Raw genomic sequence first — 24709 nt, forward strand, 5'->3', positions numbered from 1 at the left:
AGGAAACTCCACATCACTGCTATTATAGAAACAAATTTAGGAGTGCTGTTACATATCCTACCATTGCTGACCCAGCAGGCTTTGAGGCCTCCGGTGATGAATATACTCCATTCATTGGTCCTGACTGCAAATAAGTTGCCCAATTTCACAAGCGCGTGTATTGCCCTCGGACGTGTTGATTTAGTATGTATCCTATAAAGACTTGTATAGCCACACAGGATATTATTTAGAAATAATTGTAATTATCTATTCGCAGGCACTATATTATGAAATTATGATAAAACATGGAAACCTTCCCCATCCTGATCGTATCATTTGTATTTGTTTTTTGTGTGTGTGTAAATATACATTTAATAACCCAGGCATGCATGCATCATTCGTGGGTTGTCTGGGGATGAGCTGCCCCAGAATTTGCTGTTTTACACATACTGCAAATATACTGCACACCGATAAATCAGCAATGTATTGCAAATTTTTATCATTATCTCATTATGTAGCTAGATGTATCCATAATAGCAGGGATACTATTCGTTACACGGATTTTGGCAGGGTATACGGGATGGTACGACCCTAAAGGGTTTCGTATTTCCTGAGGCCGATTATTACCCCTTTGAGTCTTTTATAATAAAAACAAAGAAGAATAACAATATAATAGCGAAACGTTTTGCCATTTTGTAAACAGCAAAGGAGACGACGATTGATAGTTGTCTCCCGTTGCCCGCCCGCAAGATACAAAGACCCGTGACCCGTAAACCCCTTGTAAAATCACGTGATTCTACCGTATTACTGCTGAGAAACACGTGACATGACCGTATACCCCCTGAGATTTACGAATGCGTTTTTTTTTAACTAATCAGATTTCTAGATTTTTCTCAAAGGGGTAATAAAGTTCTTTATATTCAACGATTTTCAAGATATAGTCCTTTCACATCTTATTTTCGATAGAAAAAACCCAAAACAAAACCATTCTATGAAGAAAAAGATACAAGAAAAAGACCAGGTGATCCGGAAGGGAAGCGTCTTCTGCTTCGTCGACAACATCTGCCATGTAAATATTGGTCCCTTCTTAAGTTAAGTTTCGTCTTCATACGGACATCGTGGGTAATGACAAGAAAAATAACAAGGCATACCTATAATCTTAATATAAAACATCGAACTTCACACCCTACAAAGAAATATATATTTCTCTATGAGATCATGTTTGCGACCTAAACAAGGTTATTTATTTCGGATTTTTTATTTCATTTATATTCTGAATAGATTGAATTCCACTACACTTTATAACATTATATCCATGGAAATAACTACGTTTGGAAGTAGCCCGTAAGTGTCTGGTATATCTGTGGGTGGGTTTATGTAAGTGGCAAAACACGGGAGAATTATTTTGTATGTCATTATTAAGCGCTCGAGAATAGCTTTGGCCGACATCACAAACATTTCCTCTCATCAAGGTGATAGTTTGATATAGATGCCAAACATTGTAACAAAAATACATCTATCTCTAAAAATACTTCCCATGTGTATTTGCATTCCTAGGATAACTTTGAAATAAAAACATTTAATGACAGTCATAAGTTTCGCCTGTTTTCATTAAAATAGCAACTGCTGTCTGCACACTTCATGGTACAAAAAACAAAAAAATATGTCTCGTTAATTCAAGTGCTCATAGTGCAACAAAAATGTATCGTATCGCTATATATGAAGCTTTGATTAAATTTGAAGTCATGTGGTTTAACAATGCCTCTTACAACTGTATTTGAATTGCTATTCAAAATTTTATTACAATAATTATATTGTCTCCATAAATTAAATGAAGTATGTACATATGTATAGCATCCGTTTGTCAGCCAAATATATATGATATATATGATATGCTATAGCCTTTGATATCGTATATGGTCATATGGTAGGATCAAGCCATCTAGGTCAAGGGGAAGTTCGAAGTATTTAATCTGCACATGCGCGAGAGACCATACGCGTTTCGGTTTTTTTGCAAGCATGGCGGAGCAGAAAACAAATACCATTCGATTCTGCAAGAGGCCTCTTAGTCTGCTCGTACGATCAAGAAGATACAGTTGGTGCATTATTTTCCGAAGCTTTACAGAAAGTCTACCAAGCTTGATCAAACCTATGTTTGAAATAACATTCTACACTCTATAGTAAAAATGTGAAATCCCCCATACGTACAATGCACAGATGATATATTATAGAAGTGAACGTTGTAGCTAACACACGTGTTGAAATGAAGCGTCATATCCATTGTGGGCACTCATTTATTCGTCAGCTGTTTTTTTAAATACTGACCAATGAAATGGTGAAAGTCAATAGGTGATGCAGTTTAATGTGTTTATATTTCCCCTCTTTATAGTCATTATTCATATTATGTGTAAATCAGTATATGATGATAAAAGAGGCACATTTTACGTAAGATAAATATAACGCTATGTCTAAGCAGTTAAAATAAGAAACACCAGGTTTATACGTTTTAAATGATATAACGCAGACTGCCCGGCCCTATATCGGTTTACAATACATAAAAAGAACTTATCGTAACGGTTATATACGTATGTTATCTGTGTAAATATTTTAATGTTTGAACATAGTTTCTCAAAAGTACACGCTGACATAGAATATTAAAACAAACATTTTCTTATCCTACATTACTTACATTCCCTTTTTTATCTTGCATTTTATATCATCAAAAACAGATCTAGTCCTTTTGAAACTGCTCAATATCAGTGTAAATTTATTTCCAAAGCCTCATCGGCTGCCTACTTTATATTTAAATAACATGCGTAGCTAAACACGTTTTCTGAAATGTACAAATGTAATTTGTTGGCACATTATTTAACATACTGAATTTGCAATAAATATAATATACACACAAATAAAAACAGAAACGTATTTCATTATTTCTTAAGTGTTAACTATTGCGGAAAAAGATTAAGAAGGGCGACACCATCTTATTGCATGAAAGTCCTACACGTCTGTTGTTTCCTTTAAATAACATAATTAAGTTAATCTCCATTTATAAAAATAGCCATAATAGTGTACCAAAAATATTTTTGATGGCACTTTGCCTAGCTTAGTCGTTCAAAATCCTTTGTGACTTTAAAAAGGTAACTTCCCCTCACTAGTACTTTAAAAACCTATCTCGTCTCGTCGTATATGATTTTTTTTCAGCCAATGGAAGTAGCATGATGAATTGCATTTTTTTTTAAAGATGACTGATCATCTGTCTGTTCAGGGGGGTTGAACATACAGGCAGGTTAAAGAGGTGACAACTTGTCTATTTCAAAAGTTAATTGGAAAACAATAAAGAAAAGCCGAAACTCATAAGAATCGAACTGAAACCCAAGATGTCAATCATAATATATGTCAATAATAGGAAGTGTTGGAAATAATATTATTGTGACATGAAAGAAGTATATATTATCACATTGTGTTTTTCAGGGTTTGTTGTGAGTACAGGTTGTTTACCGCGAGCACGAGGATAAAATCAAAAGGGTACTGCAGGAGATATTATCCAAATGCGAGCGATGAAAAATTGTGCCAACGACAACCCGAAAACCCTGTGTGATAAACTGTTTATCATCTATTAATACAAAGTCAGCTTACTACCATTTCTTCAAACTGACTTGTAAGCCTCACGGTCATGGACATCCTCGGTCTGTGACAAATAAAATTTCTGCGATGAGGAATACCATGAAACTTAAATCAATATGAAAAGACATTTTAAAAACAATAGATTATTTATGACGGACTGTTTTCACGCGAAACCTGTAGTACTATGTTCGGTTCATGTCGTTACATGACGCGAGGATGACAGACATTTTCGAGAAGATACATTCCGAAATAGGAAAGTCCATTCTCAAGCAGTTCTCAAGTTCTTCTTGAGTATTCTCATAATGACAACCATTGATAAAGAATTCACCATGCTACTTGTAGGTGGTACATGTATAAAGTAGTATATAAGTACAAAAATACAAATCAAACATTCTAAGTCGGTACAAAGACACCAACATGAACATTGGAGACTAAACTAAAAGAAGGAAAACATTAACAACTTCAAAAATAATATACAGGCTACCAATCTCGTTTCGAAACGCATGATTAATTGTATTGAAACAGAGAACGAACGAAATATTGAAACAGAGAACAAATGAAGGATATATATACACACATGTATATGAAATAAAACTTACAATGCTATACTTTATCTTCAAATTAATTCACAGTTACATAATGTAATGTTTCCTTTTAAATGTGGATAAATGGTCACGAATAAGGCTGCATTGTTCAATTTCTTCATGTTGTGTTATTTTTATATATGCGCTACTTTTCAACACATTCTTCAGCAACGCTGGTGCCATTCTACTAAAAAAACGTTAGGTTTTAATCATGAAAATATATCAGAATATGCATGTCGAAAGTCATTAATTTCGTATAGACATTGATGGTCTGAAATGTTGGACCACCGTAATTGTTAAGAGGAGGAGACAAAAACTAGCAATACTTTTTTTAAGCAGCACATATTTGCATTGCATACCATCACGAAATCGCGTAACGTGACTGAGTGACGGCGACTAGGATAGGAGTTGCCTCATTTCGATAATTGGCCAGATCCTCCCGATTTCTTTAGGGTAATTTGTAAAACAGAATCCCTAGCCGAAACAGGGCATCACTGACTACAAGTTCGTGTTGCATCTATTACTAGGAACTTGCATGTAATGATACTCCAGACAGACTGTTTGTATTTATAGTCCCTTAGGGAGACCTCTCGCCTCAGATACATTTTATATAGCTTAAATTAGCGCATTCCTGTGGTGGATGTTTGGCGCAGATAATCAGTTTATGTTGTTCTGTATGTTTAACTGTGTTCCATTCAGTACACGTTATTATACGTGATTTTTCATTTATTGTAATAAAGTGTATATGTACTATTGCATTTATATTTATACTTTGGAATGTCTTATCTTGTCGGAAAAGAATGTCTGAAAAACGTGCAGTTCGGAGCTATTTCGGTACTTAAACAATTGATATACAGATATGTTCTGTGCGGATGAATTATCTTAACATAAATGTAAATGTTTTGATCCAAATTTAAAGTTTGTATGCAGCTTCATTAAATGCGAACCTAATTTTATTTTAATAACTGGCGTCTAGGGTTTAATGTTTCCCCATTTTTCATATCCTAACGTTATTGTACAGCTATGAAGAGATATGTAATACACCAGTTGATAGACTGTTTTATGTTTATGTACGGACGCTTACACTTGAAACTGCATACTGTAAACTTGGAATTCTTCACGGAATGGACATTATTGAATTTTCATACCGCGATCACTTTAAAGGGTCAAGACCAAAATTTCAACACGATTTTAACAGTAAATTGAGACAAAGCCTGGTGCTATGTGATCCTGTCCCACATTGGTCTCGTCTGATTTCCTTGTTCTTCCTCTTTGGTCCTGTCTGGTCTGGTTAATTAGTCTCGTGTGGCCCTCTAAGTAGTGCGTCATGGGTTCGGTCCCTGAACTACGTCTGTGTACCTTGTCTAACAACTTCTGTACTGCATTGTTTATACAGATCAACATATGTAACGTAGGTTATTATCTTTCTTGGTTCTGAACAAACTCCCTTTTCTTGGACACTGGAACATAAATAATCGTACCTATGTCCCAGATCCGTGATTGAACCTAGGGAAATTAACTAGCGTTGTGTTAACAGTAAGTAAAATCTGTATAAAAAAATGTTTATGACAGCATAGTTCATACCCCACGATAAAAATAAGATCTGTTCCGAAACATTGTTAAATAAAAATATATCGCAATCACACAACTACCAATCTCTAATATACCAAAAACAAATTAAGAAGTAGAAGTGCAGTCAAAACGATAGTATTTATTACCGAAAATGAGACAATACTTTTAACAAAATCTTTGAAATCGAAAAAGAAATTGCAATTCCCTGCCCTCTTTTTCAGAGTACAACTGATTTGTTTTTACTTATATGAGAAAAGTATCACTATACAAATTGCCATAAGCGCTTTATCGCAACGCAACTATTCATAACAAATGACAACACTACCTTCATAGTTACCACGATCGGGTATATCATTGTGTTGTTTGTAAAACTGTAATTTTATTCTTTTACAACAATTATGGAGCATAGTATATCAACATATATAAATCACTCTTGTTGGCCCGGATGTTACTATGCATTTGGTTTTCATGTTAGGGGAAACTCGAAAACCGAGAAAAAAACCAATTGATCGAGCAGGTTACTCCATCTTTTTTTTTACGTCCAAAAGGGAGTCGAACCCTGGCAGATTTGGAAAAACAAGTGCATTATCTACTGCACCAGCCGACCATCCGACATACATGCATGTGGTATCCATGAGCTTACTCCGGATATCACGTTTACATAAAAACATAGTAAGCAATGTATTTATTTAAGAATTTTGAAGAAAGTTGTATAGCCGCGTTTATGTTCATCTCATCGGGATTTCTAATATTTCATGTTGCCATATGAATGCCGATGTGCTTTCCTTGTTTTGCTTTCAAGTACATTTTGTGGTTTTGTTGTGAAAAAACCCTTTCCTACATTGAGTATGCGACAACATTTGGTTTTGATCAAGATTACCATGGCGGGTACAGTCGATGAAGCAAAGGACGCTTACCTTTCCGGAGCACATGGACCTGTATTCATGGAACTGCTTTCATACGTATGCTACGATTTTATGCTGAAGCCCATTATCAATAAAAAAAATGTCATGTTTTGTCATCGAGTTGATAAAATTATAAAGTATTTAAAGCCTAATACCATTTTCAAAGTTTTCACTTGATACTTGACCATGCTATATGATTAAGTCGAAGTACGAAAACGAATCTTTACTTTTATGACATCCTCGCAACAGCCAGCGACATATGAGTTCGGGTGCCTATGGAGACAACATAGGAAAGAAGAGGATGCCAGGAAAGAGAGATGAGAGATAGAAAACGAAAGAAATCGTAAGGATTGCATTACGGGCAGCAAATCAATTATCATGGCTTCCATATTCTCTTCATACATTTTTAGGAGACACCTCTGGTTTTGTAGAGAGCCTACTTTAGTTGCCATTTACGATACACATACAATGAGACGCAAGGCCTTTTCTTGCACAGCTTTACGAGAAAGCTGAGTTGAGAACAGAAACCATAATTGAGCATGATAACTTTATCATAAATACAGGCGCTGATCTTTTCTCATTGTACATTTTCAAGAGTGTCCGATTAAATTTCTCCATTGTTTCATATGTTGCCCTTGCTTGTCAATATTGAGTATGAATTACGGTGCTGTTTACAGTTTTGCATTGTCGTATTGTTTTTACGGGTACACAGCAGAGATGGGCTGCATGAGGTTCATAACTTAACGATGCTGTCAACACGACGAGTTGGTAAACATGCTAAAATAATTATACATGTACTTTAAGTGGATAAATAAAGCATGTAACAGAAACTTTAAATAAATCAGCTTAGATGAGTTACAATCGTTGTATGTTTCAGTAAATTCGTTCAACTCGACTCTGTTACTTTCCCTCAAAACTGAATAATGTTTTCATTGAACCATTGCGATCTGACAGATGATTTCTGCAGCTCGTAACTTAAAGGCATTTAAAGACATTTAAAGGCATAACGTATTGCACTTTGGGATATCACAGACATAAATCTGAGTCTGATGTTGTCTTACTTTTCAGTGTGTTATATCATTTTTAGTATCTGCTTGTAAATGAATTTATTTTGTGATTTTTGTTCGAAAACAGCCAGAAATTTCATGTATTCATGTTACATTATCCGCTACGATACTGACAAAATAAGATATCATTAAAACGTTTGATAGTTTCCTCGTTGTGATGTTTTAATAATGACTATTTAGCTTAATCATTATCGATTTGACCTTAATAATATTATATCAGGCAGTATCGGCGTCATTTGCATAAAATTGTATCACTTCCGAATGATAGATCTTGATAAATGTACACTGTCAATGTAGAAATAAATATAAAGGTGAGATGAATGAGTCTTCTTGTTCATCTCAATTAAGTAAAAACTTAAAAAATAAATCCGCCTTGCAGAGCTTACATAAGCTCTAAGATTGTATAATCCTTTACATACCGACCAGTAGGTTTACCGTCCGATCCCTTCTAATTCAGGTTTATTTTGCAGATACTACATCAAAGTTATTTACAGGGATTATGCGCTGTACTTTCGATCTTGGCAAATGTTATAGAATATAAAGTGTAAAACACTTCACTTTTGTTAATAGTGTTTAGGCTCTTTCGAAATCATTCTGTTATCGACTTTAAATCATATGCAAAAGTATTTGCATATCTGCGAAACTATGAGAGGAATCGCGTCTCCAAATATTACAGATAGTCGGGTATAACACATTGCAATAGGACGCTATATAAACTCCACTCTGTGTAAAAGCTGTGATCATCAGACCCACGCTATCGCAAGCGGGCAAATACACCAACATACCTTGCTTTAATCACACCTCCACCCATGAAGAAATACATAACACATATGGAGGCACGGCCTTAAATGACTTCAGCAGCTAATATGTTAAACCCTATAAAACCAAAGCAAAGCAAACTATCTCGTTGCAATCAGCAGATATTTGGGTTTCGACCGAATACTAAGATGATTATACAACAATGTAAGTTACGGTCCACTAAACAGAAGAAACAAAAGAAAAACTAGAATGTGCAGAGCCCCAAACATAAGTCGCTTCTTGAATTAACATACGATGCTATACAGGATCGGTTGTTGGTTATATAGGATCTAACGTCCTATCAACAGCTTTGGTCATTTGAGGACGTGCCTGCATGTGGGCTGTGTATGCCTGCGTTTTTGTATGTGTGCTGCAGTCAGAGTATGTTGAGTACATTTGGCTTCTTGTGGTAGCGCGGATCTGATGCCGACATTATAGTGCTACCTCACTGAAATAAAGTTGTGTGACCCCACAACGCACCAAAAATAGCGTGCGCACATCGTGCATACATCATGCACACACCGTCAGCACATCGTCCACACATGGTGCGCACAACTGTGCGATTTAACAATCGTTCGTCCCGGTGTGCGCTTCTCTCAGTATAATTGTGCGATTTAGTACAATTGATTGATCAATATATCAATAAAACTTTCTCATCATATTAATTAGGATTGTGTTCAAATTTACAATGCATGTTACACAGTATTACAGTGACTGTTAGACTGACACATATTTGTTTGGCTCCCAGGTAACAGAACAGGTAAATAACATTGTTATGATCGAACATTGTTATGATCGACAAAGAGAGCTGATATGTGATACCGTATGACAGTTATAAAAACACATTTGTTATTTGCATTCGTTTTGGTTTATAGCTCCCCTTCACCTGGGTTTTCACACCTTGGCGGGTTACCTAAATGCCCTGGGTGGGGAAAAGTACGGTCCAGGTACAAATCAAAAAAGCTATGTTTACCTGTATATTAGACCGTGTACATGTGTTATTTTACATGTGTCGATTTTGGTCGTTAAAAAACTTGAAAACACCATTCCTAAATTTAACAGAATGGCTTTCATGATTTTATTCTAACGCTATATTTGAGAACAGCACACCTTATCAGAAGTTTATAGCACGGAAGATCAATTTGGTTTATAGGTATTATTCATGATAATGAAGCAATTAACATGCCCAGCTCACGCTGATCACTCCTTTTGCATGTGGTCAATATTATCAATTATCATGACGTTCATATAAAGATTGCATAACGAGTGGGGGTTGTGTGATAAAACACGAGATTTATTAGTTTATTTTAAAACTGTGAACATTAGCCAACGAGAGTTAAGTAAACAGTATTATAACTATCCACCATTAGTTGTGGAACTTCTATTAGTATAATGCTCCAATCATATTTACACATTTATTTAGGTTGAACTTGATTTCTTATTTTGACCCGGAAAAATGCATTGTGAAATTTGATAACTGCTATTGTGCAATAATTTGGCTTAACGATTTTGGTCATTATTTAGACATATATCATTGGGTGAAATATTGACCGATAGAAACGCTTTTAATGGTTCCATCACGTGTCGTATAAAATATAGAGGTTCATACATGTAAGTATTTTTTTTATTTAAATTACCTTGTACCACTGCAGACAAAGCACTGCAGTTTTTCGTGCATACGATAACCTCCCCTTGATTTCGCTTTCCATATAACTGTAGAGTGTCAGAGACAGGGCGACACTGTTGACAAGGTAGCTTAGTTGATAAGAGCTACGGTATACTGATTGGTGATCCAAAGTTCAAATCCTCGTGAGGCCTCATTGCTTTTTTTTTTACCTAGACCACTATAGTTGTTTTATTTTGTCTTTATTTCTTATTTCATTAAAGTCCTTTCTGCAAGGTATGGTTTCCTTTCAGGAATGGCTATCAAATCGAGAGTCATGCCAGAAGGATACAGTCTCTAATCCATGTTTCCAAAGCTTCACATCGATAACTTTTTATTCCGGCAAGCTTATGGCTAAGACAATTCAAATTAGAAAAGTACTATACATTCCGATTTTATGAAAAAATAAAAAACCATACATTGAATAAAAATGTAACGGGGCCGGACCTGGATGGATACGAAACCTGAACATCATGTTGCGATATCCGCTTCATTAGCAATTTTTTGTCATCACATCCTTTCCTGATATCGACATCGTATTAGCAGAACACTTCTAACGTTGATGTGTTACATAAAAAGACATGCTTTTTATCCAAATTTTCAAGATTTTAATACTGCTTATGATAAGAGTGTGTTTACACTGATGTTATAATTCCCATGAAGCCATTTAGACCAGTTTTAGATTAGATAAGACTTGACTGAATCAGCATATAAGTGATGAATGCTGAATGCTTTAGCAAGGATATACACACCATTAGGGGGAGACAGCACGTAATAATAGCAAGACATGTGACACTTTTGTATAGTAACAACAGCAAGGGAGGAGACAGTTTGTGGAGGAAGCACATACGCCTGTCTCATTAAAAACTCTTGTAACACTCAATATTGAACAAATGCTCGTTTTGAAAAGCGGATTATGGCTGTTTATGCTTGGTTTGCAGAGCGTAGGTGCCAAAAAAAGATCAAATGGCACCGAGCAAGACTTGTTGAAGATTTTGTTCGACAATTACAACAGACATGCGCGTCCTGTAAACAACCCAGGCATGCATACAACGGTTTACATATCAGCCATACTAAATACAATTTTGGACGTGGACGAAAGAGGACAGTCCCTTACAATCCGGGCTTGGTTTAATATTACGTGGCTTGATGAATTTCTTGTCTGGAACACTTCAAGGTTTTCAAATATTCCTTCAGTGATGGTCGATCCGGATATGGTATGGTTACCAGACCTTTGCATATACAATTCGCATGCGCACCACAATGAAATTATGTCGGATAAGACCCGTGTTTTACTGCACAGTGACGGGCAAGTCACATGGGCCCCTGGAGGTGTTTATACCATTTCTTGTCCCATTCGGGTACATCGTTTTCCTTTTGACCACCAACATTGCAGTATACAGGTGTCAAAGTTGTATACCAGATCCACTAAACAAATTGAAAAGACGAAATCAAATGTCGTTCAAATTTTTCCGATGAACTACCATGCAAATACAGAATGGAGAATCAGAAACACCAAAGCCTACTGCCACGAGAGATCGCATCACCATGATTATTCTGACGACTGTTGGTTCTTCATAACCATAGAACGTCGCGCGCAATATTACGTCATACACTTGGTTATTCCTACGTTTATTTTATCTTGCCTTATTGGCTTCTCGTTCCTGATCCCACATACCTCTGGAGAAAAACTGTCCGTCGTGGTAACGCTTTTTCTGTCATTCTCGTTGATCATAGAACAGATTGATCATCACCTTCCAGTTACCTCATTAGAATTCTGCTACTTTGCCATACTGACAAAATGTCAGTATTTCACGGGATCCGTTCAGACATGTGCAACAATTTCAATTGTCCATTTGAGTGCTATGAAAATGGATGGAACTAATAAAACAATATACCGTGTTTTGAAATGGATTGTTTATCTTGAGATGATACCGAGGAGGTCCCGTATTTCCGATAAGTCCGGCCCTGACGGGAAGAAATCACAAATGTCCAGAAAACAGACCGAACTTGCGCTGAAAATACTTGGGGAGCAGGTGAAACCATATGTTCCTGATGACTCCGGTCCTGATGTAACACAATCGAAAATGTCGAGAAAACAGAATGACATTGCGCTGAAATTACTTGAGGAGAAAGTGAAGTCCTTAGGAAAAAACGGAAAAGAGAAAGATGATCACTTCCTAGGCAATGACGTTACTTGGGATAATATAGCATGTTCAATCAATAGTATCTGTTTTTATCTGTCCGTGTTGTATAACACATTCGCCTTTCTGTTCATTATCCTGTTATATTGTTATAGCAATTAATCACATTCACGGCATTTTGACATCGCAGTGATGTTAATTGTACCATAATTTGAAAGTGAACTAGAATATGCTTTTGCGAAGTAAATCATTCTGAGCGTATTATGTTTTTAACCATCAACAGGTGAGTCTTATATGTTACTAATGAAAGGAACTGGATGATCAAAAAGAGAAGTATGGTAATGAAATGACCAGGTGAACAAATATTTTTCACAATAATATGGCGTTCGAAATCATTTGAATAAATCCATTTATTCCAGTGATGTAATATTGGTTATTAATTTTATAACGACATACCAGTGGTTGTGTATTGCTGAACCGCAAGCAATTGGCTACAGTGACTTTTGTGTTGCCAAGTCGACATGGAGTTTTTGGACAACAATTCCTCATTGTCGATGCCAGTTATGTCATCAGAAACAGAAAGAACTATTAAGTGTATCGCAGTTGAGCATGTTGTTCTCTACAAGTAGTCGGTAATACCTTCATGTGGTTCTTTTCTCTTAAACAGCATTTGTAACTCCAATAGAAGTTAGGGACAATTCTGATTCACATTCATATTCATGTGTAGGTAGTAAAAACCCTTTGTGAAGTATGCGATACCGACAAAAAAGTCATTTTTCCTCGGTTTTTATAGGCCAGTCAAATTTGACGGAAGTATTATTGTATGGGGTTGTCCGTCCGTCCGGCGTAAACTTTCGTTTGTCAGGCAATCCCGTGCTACATTTTTCGACCGATCTTGGTATACATTATAATCATGATATGAAGTTGTGTTCCCCTCAAAAGAATTTTATTTCGACAATTTTTCCAAAAGTTATTGCCCTTTATTCATTTCAGTATTTGATTTGTTGTCCGGAGATCACCTCCTTCATATTTTGATGGATTTCTTTAAAACGTGGTATACATTATAATCATGATATGATATTGTGTCTCCATTAACAGAATTATGATTCGACGATTTTTGCAAAGGTTATTGCCCTTTGTTCATTTCAGTCTTTGTATTTTTGTCTGGAGATTTTCTCCTACATTTTTAGCTCCCCTGGCCCGAAGGACCAAGTAAGCTTATCCCATGGCGCAGCGTCCTTTTTCCTTTAAAACGCTACCTGTCCTGAACGGCTCAGAGGATATTGACCAAATCTGGTCTGGACCATCATTGGCCAAAGGGTTCTCAGTTTTGTATAAACGGAGGGTGTGGACCCTCTAGGGGTGGAGGGGCGGGGCCCAATAGGGGATATAGAGTGTTTTTTTTCTCCTACTATACAAGTGAAGGGATTTAAACCAAATGCAGTCTGAAGCATGCTTAAGGACAAAAGAATCTTTTTTTTTTTAAACTGAGGTGTGTGGACCCACTTCTTTGGGGTAGATGTGTGGGGCCCATTATGAGAAATAGAGACAAATATGTTTCCCTTCTGTGCAAATGAAGGGATTTAAACCAAATGTGGTCTGAAGCATGCTTAGGGGAAAGAACCCTCAATTTGTTTAATTTGTATAAAAAGGTGGATGTTAGGCCCAATAGGGAAAATAGAGGACATAACATGGACACTCATTTTCTTGGTGTCTTTCCCACCAAAACAGATTTATATGTATACGTTCTTCTTGTACGCTTTTGATAAACCTGTATGGTACCGGCAGGTTTTGAAAAATAAAATACCAGGGGAGCTATTAAGGCCCCTGGGCCTCTTGTATATAGCATGTCAGCTAACCACTCTTAGAATGTTGCAGATCTTATTTTAATGTAAGAAAGTAAATAACACTATATGGCGTTCGACGGGCGTATATTGTTCCGCCCCGCGGTACTCTTGTTATTAATCAATTTGTAACGGACCGAAAAAACCCGCATCATTTCTAATTTCAATTAATATGACTTTGACCAAATAAATGCTGTGGTATATTTTGAAAAGATGGAAGTGTATCTAATTTCGTAGTGCTAATATTTCATGATTAGCTTAATCCGAACTAGAAGCGTGGAACAAATCTTGCAAAGTGAAATAATCTTGCAAAGTGAAATTATCGCACTAATGAAAATACTTCTTTATTATGTTTGAACAGATTTATTAAGACAGTTTGATTTGTTTTGGTTTAATTTTGTTTAACGTTAACGTTAACAGCTAAGGTCATTAAAAGACGTATCTCTGTGCAGTGTATGCGTGCTTGCGTCTATGTATGCAGGAGACAGGGTATGTTTGTGTGCTTGCCTCCTTGTGATAGCGCGAATCTGATGCCAACTTTATAGTGTTATCTCAATAAAATGCTATGCCGAAGGCTTCCAGCACAGCATTCCGCATAGTCACATTATACTGACAACGGGTGAACCAGTTGTTGCCATTCCCCTAAATGCTGAACGTTAAGCAGGGAATAACAACTTCCATTTTTAATGACTTTGGTATGTCCCGGACTGGGGACAGAACCCATTGCCTTCCCCACCTGGGTGAACGCTCAGTATTCAAGCCAAACGTGAGGCGTTACCAAGCAAGGCGCTAGGAAATAAAAGGCAGTTTAGAAGTAGAAAGAAAGATAAAAACCCCAAATATTTGGCAGATTTATTTCGATCGCTTTTGTGTCCCATAATAGAGGACACCAAAGCAAATCCTCAATTCTGCAGGGTGCTACCCTTTAGACGGATCCTACGATACATACAGTGGGTAACAGCAGGTGTATTTTTTTCCCAACCCCCCAGCGACAGGGGTGTGTTATTGTTTTATCTTCATTATATGACTGTAAATAGGTAAACACGGTGTCCATGAATATAGCAAATTTTAAGTACCCGCAAATACATCATAAGAATCAGAATTCAAAGTGACGAAATAGGTGGGAATAAACAAATGGTATTTGGCTTTCTTATCAAAAACATGTGGAAAATGTTGTTGTAAAAATATGAGCGGAAACGATGGACCTTTATCAATGTTCCAAATTGTAAATTACGGTCAAATAGTATGTGTCTGAGGTAAAACTTTCTAGATGTAAGGTGATAGAATATGCTGGTCGATTTGTAAGTCCCCCTAGTTTGCCGTGATCTTGATATCAACTGTGCTCTCTTTTGAGTAGTGGAATGATTCATGATATTCACACTTTACTTATTATCAATTCGACAGTACTAGTACTTTTCAATTAATATACTTTAGGAGTTTCGCACATATTCTTCTTCTATTTCAACAGTAATTTAGACCCTTTTGAAATTCCACCTTTTTGGTCCCTAGCATCACCGATGAATCCTAGAAGGACAAAATAGCTATATGATGCATTGTAATTCATGTTTGGCATACTGTATCAATCACCAAATTTTGTAGGTGCAATCATATGTGTTTTTCTTTCAGTCATCTTTCATTGAAACGTCCAAGTAGAGGGGATGATTGAATTTGTATCATCACTGCTTAAAAGTCAACACAACACGATTTCATCCGTACAATGGTAAGGTCAGAAGAATACATTCGTATCATTCCTTGCGTATCTGAATGGTAGGGGAAAGTCAAATATCTTATCAAGAGACTTCACATGCCCTTTGTAGTACTAAATATTCTGTTTATAGGGTCCGGTAATAATCTATTGCTATTGTTCATCATGAAAGTGTCTTCATATCTTGAATTTATTTACAAGTTTACACCAAAGATTAAAATGTTAGCGAGACTAAATCGTGCAAGGCAAGACCTTGACAAATATCCAATTCGAAAGTGTGGCATCAACCCTAGCATGTTGCTGCCAACATCATCCCAAATAATCAAGGATATCTAATTCTGGTCCACTCTTCCACTCACTTCCGTTTTGGCAAACAGGACTTGGATCATTTCAACATTTGGCAGTTTCAAATTTGATTTTGGGAAAGCAACGAGCCGAGTAACTGAGAACGGTCTATGTTGTAACATCAGCCTTAATGTAAAATAATTAATAATCAATGTTTATGTTTCAATTATTAAACGGCAATTACTTGGAAAGCACATGTGGATCTGATTACAAACATTATTTTGGGTAGGAAATATTTAAGAATACAGCATGTGCATGAAATATGACGAGAAAACAGCATGGTTAATAAGGAGTTCCTGTTATTACGTGCATTTATGAAGGACTAGCACTCTTTGAAGTGTTGTCACAGATGGTTATTAAAGCATTTTCACATACTTAGGGACGTTTGTTCTACGCTGTCATTGATATGAATTCCATTCACAAATTACAGACGATAACGAATCATTTATTTGATGTCTCCGTCACGAGAGCATGTATTAAAGACATTCCCAACTATGAGTCAGGCTGTTGAAAATAGGATGGATGATTGCTGAACGAGTATTAATGGTCGGCAGGTAAAGCACTGTACAAACAAATATGTTTAATCAGAAGTGCAAGTAAAAACTTCAGAGTATCAGAAAAAAAACATCAACCAAAGCGAACTCTAAATCAATAAAAAATAAAAAATAAAATGAAATAATCACGTCCTCAAAGTGGGTACGGGGGTAGTCGCATAAACAAACATTATACAGAACATCGACTTCAAATCGATAGAAAATAGAATATTTAACAATTAACATATGGTTGAGCACATAGAACTTGCCTATCATATTTTGTAAAGAAATTAATCAAGAACATGAATGAGATACACAAAAACCGATAGATAAGTTTAATATAGACTAATCATCCATGTAATCATATGATATGATCAAAATAAAATTTCAACATTAGAATGTACAATGTTTTAAGGATTTATTAAATGAAATGTAGTTTTCACCTCGTAGAGTAAACGAATGCAACACACATAAAAATGTCTTAAACTGCGATTTGTTTTCTTTGGAATCAGCAAGCCTTGCTTATAAATAATGAACAAAAAAATCCTCAAATAGCATACTTTAAATGAATAACAGCAATGCAAAAACTGTAATTAAATAAGAACAATACAATATGGTAATAATAGATGAGCCCCGTTCCTCATTTTGGTATTGATCACTAGTATATATATATGTGAGTCGTACACTGTCAAACTGTTGATGACGCTTGTGTTAGATGCATACAAAGCCCCGCCCCGACTATCCCGAATCCCTTACAGACACGATGTTAACAAGAGAATGGAGGTCCTAAAATAGAACGAAATTCCTGAAGCCTCATAATAAAATCCACGATATCCAAACACTAAACCTACCTGTTACCATTTAACCGAGGGAACGTTGTTTGATTTGGAGATAACCCAGCAGTATTTTACTGATATCGAGACTTTTCACGAGAACCAAAAATAACATTGAGGCGCGGGCTGCACAAGCACGGTACTATAAACCGGGAAAAACGTGGAATTCCGCACCAAGAAATGTTTCAGCATCACTAGAACACATTGAACCTAATGGTCGAGAGTTATTTTAACTGAAAAGAAATCTGTTTATAAAAAAAAAAATGTTTCCGTTGGTAATTCTTTGCACATTTCTTATTTCCGTTTCGTTTCTGTTGGTTTACATTCTTGTCGTGTATTTTTTAAGCTGAAATAATGGTCTCAAATACCAAACGAATTCAGCAATTTATCGATAGTTATAACAAACACGGCATTAAATGATATTTAGATGGCTACTGATAGCATATTAAAGCGATGGAATCACTGAAAGTCAGTATGATAATTCTTACTTTAAAGGAAAAAGATTTATGGTGTTCCACTTCATGATTGTGTGGGATCAGTGAAATTGCAACTTTGGGATGTTCTGTTGGATAATTATTCTTGGGCCGTTGAAAAAATGTATCTGCTACACCTATCGTAATGTTATTCCTTCCAACTTTTAAGTCTTGCAAAAGACCCCATGATTGTTGTTTCAATAGCGCAAATTATGATACATGTTACCACCATTATTAAACTAGTTTATTTCTTCATCGTAAACCCCTTGGCTGGTTCGGTAAATAATAGACTTGCTGTTACCCACTACATGTCCTAAGAGGCGACTCATGTGGGAAACCAGCAGAATAGTGTCTTTTATTTTGAGGGCATTAAAGTAAAACAAATCCATATGCTGCCCCCAACGAAACACTTGGTATATATTCCGTTTTTTTTTTTTTTTTATCTTCTCTATCTTTCTTCAAGCTAACAAACAAATAAACAAACCATATGCTATAGATAGTTTAGTTTTTAATTATGTGCAATGTCACTTAGTAGTTGTCGCTAGTGAGCGGATACATAATTACGCGTATATAAATGTTATTTACGGAGCTGCATCAGCTTGAGAGAAAAACAAGAGAATACACTGGTGTTAACAAAAATGAAATTCGAACTCGAAATCTACAAAACAAGGGCAAAATAACAATGCAGGAAATGTTAACATAGAAATTCTTTAAAAATGGAACAAATAAAATAAGACCAGATTTTCCGGAAGTGAAAACAAAACAACACTAATGAACATAATAAAAAGCATCGACTTTATACTTCATATAAAAAACACATATATTTACCAATGAGATAATGATAGTAGCCATACACTTGTTCATGCATTTCCCCAACCTGCATGTTTAAAAAAATCGGTCTATACGAAATATCACAGAAAATTCGACATTCAAAATCAGAGTATAAATATTTACACTAACGAAACACCACAAAACTAGGGCAAAATAGTTGTAAGACTGAGTTCCGTCCAAGATATACTGCGCATGTTAAACATACGTCATTTAAGAAACGTGATTTTCTAACGTTGTGAGTTCATAGATGAGGGTTAATGACCAGATAATGTGGGTCGAATGTGAACCACATTTATGAACTTTTCTGGGAATGCCTGTAACTGTTACTGCTTTATGTAACTACATGAGCTGAATAAAAGCAAAATAAATATTAGGGAGCAGAATATAAAAACCTAGAAGCTAAATATATCAAATGTGCTTACTACAGTGTCAAAAGTGTTAATAATCTTGATTATTATAAACAATGTTTATTTTTTTGGGACGAGAAAAAGTATACAAACAAACAACAAAAGTTTTTAACTTTGTAGCAATATATACAGTTATATGTTATTACGCTTAATCGTTTTGACGGATACCTAACAAAAAGCAACATTATAAATTAGAAACCCTAATGACCAAAACAGTGTCAGGAAATTGTTTTTGTAACTCTCCCCCTTCTCATTTTAGAATTAATGGTAAGAGACTGTTCTGTCTCTCAGAACACGCCAACTATAATAACACAAACCCATACCCACACTACACTTACGTAACAATTTAGTGTTAGGGATCTCGAAAAAATCTAAAGACACCACGAAATTCTTCGCATCTTTTCGTTCAATGAGTTCTTTGGGAGATCTCTACGAAACATTTAGGCGACATTGTGATGAAATCTGCCAACTGATATTTGGCTTGAAGAGGTAATTGTTTAACATTTCCTCATTTATAGCGTTGCCGTTTTTACATCGTTAAAATAATGACACGTTTAGTTTTGCTGATTTATCCTTAAGCTTATCTGTTTTTAAAATCCTTCCGGAATCAATTCTGCCACTTAAAAACGGTTTCCCTGTCTGCATCGGGTGAATGATTCATATTTATTTGTTAAGAATCGCTATGGTTTCACTGATAAGACTACATATAAAAAGGGGGACTAATCTTAGGTGTTTCTGCTTCCTAAGACATTTATCGATATGTTTCCGCCACTAATATCACTTAGGCGCTTATCGCAGGAAACTTTTACGATAATCCTGCAGCATTTGGAAACTGCTACACACAGATGCTCAAATTAACTTCGTCAGATAACGAAATTTGACTGTTTTATCTCTTTGGAGTGTTTAAAGACGATATGGCATGCTTACTTGCAAATTATATCGTGTTTGCTCAAGCCATTAGCATACGAGCCTGAGAGAGATATGTTGCCAATGGTCTTTGCAAAATTGCAGTAGGGTTAGAATGGTAATTACTGTTTGATGGAAATGTTATTTGTAATATTTTATTTCTCTAAACAAGTACATTTTGGAAACATTTAATCCTTAGAGGCAATAAGGTACGTCAAAGTAGCATAAAGTACAGGTGCAGCGTCACAGCTTTGAAAAGGTTCGATGCAAGAGATTCATTTTTACATTTTATGCAACGCAATATTTTGTATGTGGAGCCTTGTGATAAGTTTCAAAGAGTATGGAAAACATTTGTGTTTGTATATAATTCCAGGTGAAAGAGTTTTAAATAGATATCTTAAACACCATCGTTTATAAATAATTCCAATCTTTGTATGCAGTTCCGAGATTTAAATAAACGGAAAACCAATGTTTGCATTAGTTCCATATGAGCAAGTTTTTAAAGGCATCCTTATTTTAGTTCCATATGAAAGAATTTCGAATAAATCTGTAAAATACGACTGTTAGTATGTAGTTTCGTTCATTTTCAATAAGAAATTGTATCCGGAACACCAATGTTTGTATTTAATTGTACATGTAGATGAACGAGTTAGCAAGAGGAGGAAAAACACCTTTATTATAGTTCCATATGAGAAATTAGTTCAGTATGAAAAACACCAACGTATATATCGTTCTTTGTTAGCTTGTTTTCACGAGTTATGGGACAAACTGTTAGAGTATTGAGCAACATTGTTCGCGTAAGCAGTTTTAATTATACGTTAAACACAACTGTATGAGATTCTTTATCAGAGAACTTTTAATGAGTATGTAAGCAACATTTGTGTAAATGTTTTATTAATTTTGAGAGAGTTTTAAGAGGTAAGCATTCTGGTAAGGTGTATATTTCTTGGTTTCATGAATGGTTCAGTTAGCTAACCAGACTATTCGGAACATACTTGATGCATAAAGGACTCTATTAAACGATTTTCAAGACCTCGCGTAATACCATGTTTTACGCATAACACTCATTCGTTACTAGGCAGACAACGTTATAAATATTTGAACTTATTTTTATAAATGTTTGCAGCATGCATACTGAAGCTCTGCGACATACCCGTCTGCTCCTGAGATGCTTGTATGTTTGATGCGTGTAAACACATGTACAAAATCAGCAACGACGGACTACAATTATATCCAAATAGCCTACTTAACTGAGGGTGTGTCCCAATTTGAAAGCACATCAGCTAATAAATGGCAAGCGCAGCGACATTGTTTGAGGATAAGAAGCGTTTAAATAACAAAATATAAATATTTGTGGGCTCAAGTATACAAATTGTTAGGAAAATATTCTGTATAAATAAGTTGTCGAGAAATACACCCTGCCAAAAAATATTTCATTTTTTCAGAAACATGTAAACAGTTTTAAAGCACGTTATTCTAATTGTGCGTACATGTTTATCTTATTACTGAGTAAGCGGTGATGTTAAAATATAAACTTATGTCTGGTGCCAACATCATTATAGCCATTACCATTTGACGATACTGGCCGTAGGTCGTTGTTTTTTTTCCGGGAAGTCCCGTTTTCCTTAACCACTAAAACCTGGCACGTCTTTAAATTACCATAGCTGTTAATAGAACATAAAACACAACCAAACCAAAGTACTACCATCCTTTATTCCAATTAAACAAAAATCATATGAAGAGGACAAATAATAAGGAGGCTATTAATCCGATCGAGAATGGATGAGAAAAAGGCGAACAGTTAACGGAAACATGAAGTACGAATGTAGTTCTACTCCTAGCAGAATACTAGCTCAAAAGTCGCAATGTGTTCACGAATGTAGTTCTACTCCTATCAGAATACTAGCTCAAAAGTCGCACTGTGTTCACGAATGTAGTTCTACTCCTAGTAGAATACTAGCTCAAAAGTCGCACTTTGTTCACGAATGTAGTAACAGGTTTGATTTGTATGTGTTTTACGTCCTATTAACATCTATGGTCATTAAGGACGTGCCAGGTTTTGGTGGTGGAGGACTTCCCGGAGAAAAATCACCGTCCGACGGCCTGTACCTGGCAGAATGTCAGACGCCTCAACTACTTGGCCACCGCGGTTACGGTTACAGGTAGACATTCAATAGATAAATTATACATGTATGTATGTAGCAGTATATTGTTGGTCTATGTCACCAACCGCAATGAGGGTGAATTCATCATGACAGCGAATATCAATACACAGCATACTATAATAGTCCAATTACATGTTAAGGGCGGACATAACACTCGGTGAGTATGGATTTTACCTGAGAAGGGTAAATTTCCCCAAAATGTCTTTAAAGAAGGTTGTCGGGCTGATCATATATCCATATTTCGACAAGTTCGAATCAGCCAAAAGATAATATAGTAATCTGTTATGGAACATTTGTGGACGCTAATTGGATAATACACTAATGCAAGTACATACACCAAACACAACCTACACGCTAAATACCGCTAACATTAGTTCCTTGTGATAACGTGTGCTGTTTCAGAAAGCCATTCGTTTGACAAATGAGATTTACGAAAACAAATAAACAGCCTTACAATCTGCTAACACGTCACAACCCCCTCCCAAAGTACATCTCCTCCCGAATTCCATCATCAACCCATTCCATCATTGACAGCTAGACAGATGGCAACTTACGAATAACGAAAACCAAATGGTAAGTTTGAAATGTTTTGCTGCGTTTTATACATACATGCAAACGGAGCAAGGACAACAAGAACGATTCCCTTGACATGTTGGATACAGTGGCATTATCAGCTTTCTCAACATGACGGTTAGCCAAAGGAAAAAACTGCATGCCCAGGGTACATACCTCACAAAATCAATAAAAAGCTTCTAAACAAATGTTTAGTATTTTATTTCAATAAAATGATATCTAAATGTATTTAATTACAGTAAGCATACGCTATATGCATGGAGATGAATTATGTTCATTCCAAATCTATCTTCCAATTTAGCATAATTATGACAAGAGACTTCTGTATTCTGAAGATGCTGCAGTATTTAGCATGATCCGAGCTATGTTGTCGTTTGATCAAAACATTATAGTGAACAATATCTTAAATGAATATCTGTTTTACTTTAAAAAAATGAATATTATACACGGCACAAAATCAAATGAACTATACCGAACTTTGGTCATGAAGACGACCGGACATCGTCTATACAGTAGATTGCATCAACTCCGGTGGAAAACCCTAGCTTCGCCATACACTGGTAAAAAAGAACAACTAATGGAATGAAAAAAAAAGTATATATCAAAATGAAACGACGCACTGTATTAGCCGCACATAATGATATATTTCAATCCTGTTCTGAAATGTTATTCTAGAGAAATGAGCTTCAAAAGATATATGACTGTTGCGTACAGATTACGTTCATCAGGCAGTTGTTTAAATTGTTTTTAAAGCGGTGTTTGTGTTTTTTCGCAATTCGGTATAGATTGTTTTCATTCAAATGCTAAGAAAACTTAAAGAGACGAGTTTTGAATCCCAACAAATTCGAGATTTTTCGTAGAGATTAAACAAAATCCTTCACTCCCTTGGGGATCATATAGGAAAACTGACTTTTAAAATCTAGGTTGAGACAGGGATGTCTTTAACCGGGATTTTTTTTTTTTTCATTTACACATTTTTTTTTGTAGTATGTTCCTTCGTAAATAACAAGAAAAATGAGATATACCGCTGCCTTGTCTTCATCATCTTCATATCTTAACATCAACAAAACCCAAAGAATAGCAATACAGATCGCACCAGTAACAAACATCATGGCATAAACGCAAGTTAGGCAACATAATCGTTAACTTTTCTTCTTCATATTACATGTAGTAACTACATGTACCTAACTCAAAGCTTGAAGTATCTGGATTGGCCATATACATACAACTTGTTAACCATTAAGCTTCCTTTTTGGTAAACACTAGGGTGGTCGGGTGGCGCAATGAATAGCGCACTTGCCTTTCACCAAGACGGCCGGGGTTCGATTCCCCGAATAGACGTGAACAGGTACGGGGTCACCTACCCGACCACGTGGGTTTTCCACCGGATACTCCAGTTTCCTCCCAAATTAAGACCCCCGTGCGCTAATTTTCGGGCCAAGAAGAGTGATTAAAATAGGTTGAAATAACTTGTTTCATGGTTGTAGATTAATTAAAGTTGATATTTTTAGTATACAGTGAACATGACAATACTATATATTATTTTTGCTTTTCCTCAGTATAACATTGAGGGAAAATTTTAGAAAAACATATATAAAATTGATTAGGATTGATCTCTGGATAAACCGTCAAATCAATAATGTTTATTGAAGCTAGGAATGCGACCCATTTTTGAGATCAGTGCAATAAAAATGCTCCATATGGTCTAGTCTCAAATTATTACCATCCCTACAACTACTGTATTTTGTTTGTATC

This window comes from Mizuhopecten yessoensis, unplaced genomic scaffold (genome assembly GCF_002113885.1).
Source record: "Mizuhopecten yessoensis strain PY_sf001 unplaced genomic scaffold, ASM211388v2 scaffold10707, whole genome shotgun sequence".
Lineage (NCBI taxonomy): Eukaryota > Metazoa > Mollusca > Bivalvia > Pectinida > Pectinidae > Mizuhopecten > Mizuhopecten yessoensis.